The following is a 504-nucleotide window of genomic DNA, read 5'->3' as shown; positions in this document are numbered from 1 at the left end:
AAACACTACAGAGAAGAAAATAGATTCATAAAGAGAACCAGTCAAGTAAATCTCAAAGGCAAAAAACACCACCAGAGCAGAGTGCCAACTGAAAAATAAAGAAAGCGAATCTGACAAGAAGATCAGAACAGCCCCCACAGAATAACAGAAAACCATAGTTAATATAGAAATGCACACCTGTGTTAAAGGATGACGTGATGCAACAGCAACAAAAGGCACAGAAAATAGGAAACCAAAGAAAAAGTATAAATAGCTATACAAAAAATAAAATGTGGTTGAAATGACCTTCAAGGCCAAATCAATGTGTAGTATCAAAAAAGCCTACAACTGAGAAAAATAGTGCACAAACAACACAACAATTCAAAGCATCAAAAGAATAATACATATTTCCTAGTGTCTCATCTGTCAGTTGCTAGTGCTCAACATGAGCCAGAAGACAATTACACCTCTTTGGGAAGTTCTCCAAAGATGGAGGTAACTGGACTCTGAATCTCTCTAAGGACA

This window comes from Bison bison, unplaced genomic scaffold, assembly GCF_000754665.1.
Source record: "Bison bison bison isolate TAMUID 2011002044 unplaced genomic scaffold, Bison_UMD1.0 scf7180017864201, whole genome shotgun sequence".
In the NCBI taxonomy this organism is placed as follows: Eukaryota; Metazoa; Chordata; class Mammalia; order Artiodactyla; family Bovidae; genus Bison; species Bison bison.
Note: the sequence above shows the minus strand (reverse complement) of the source record.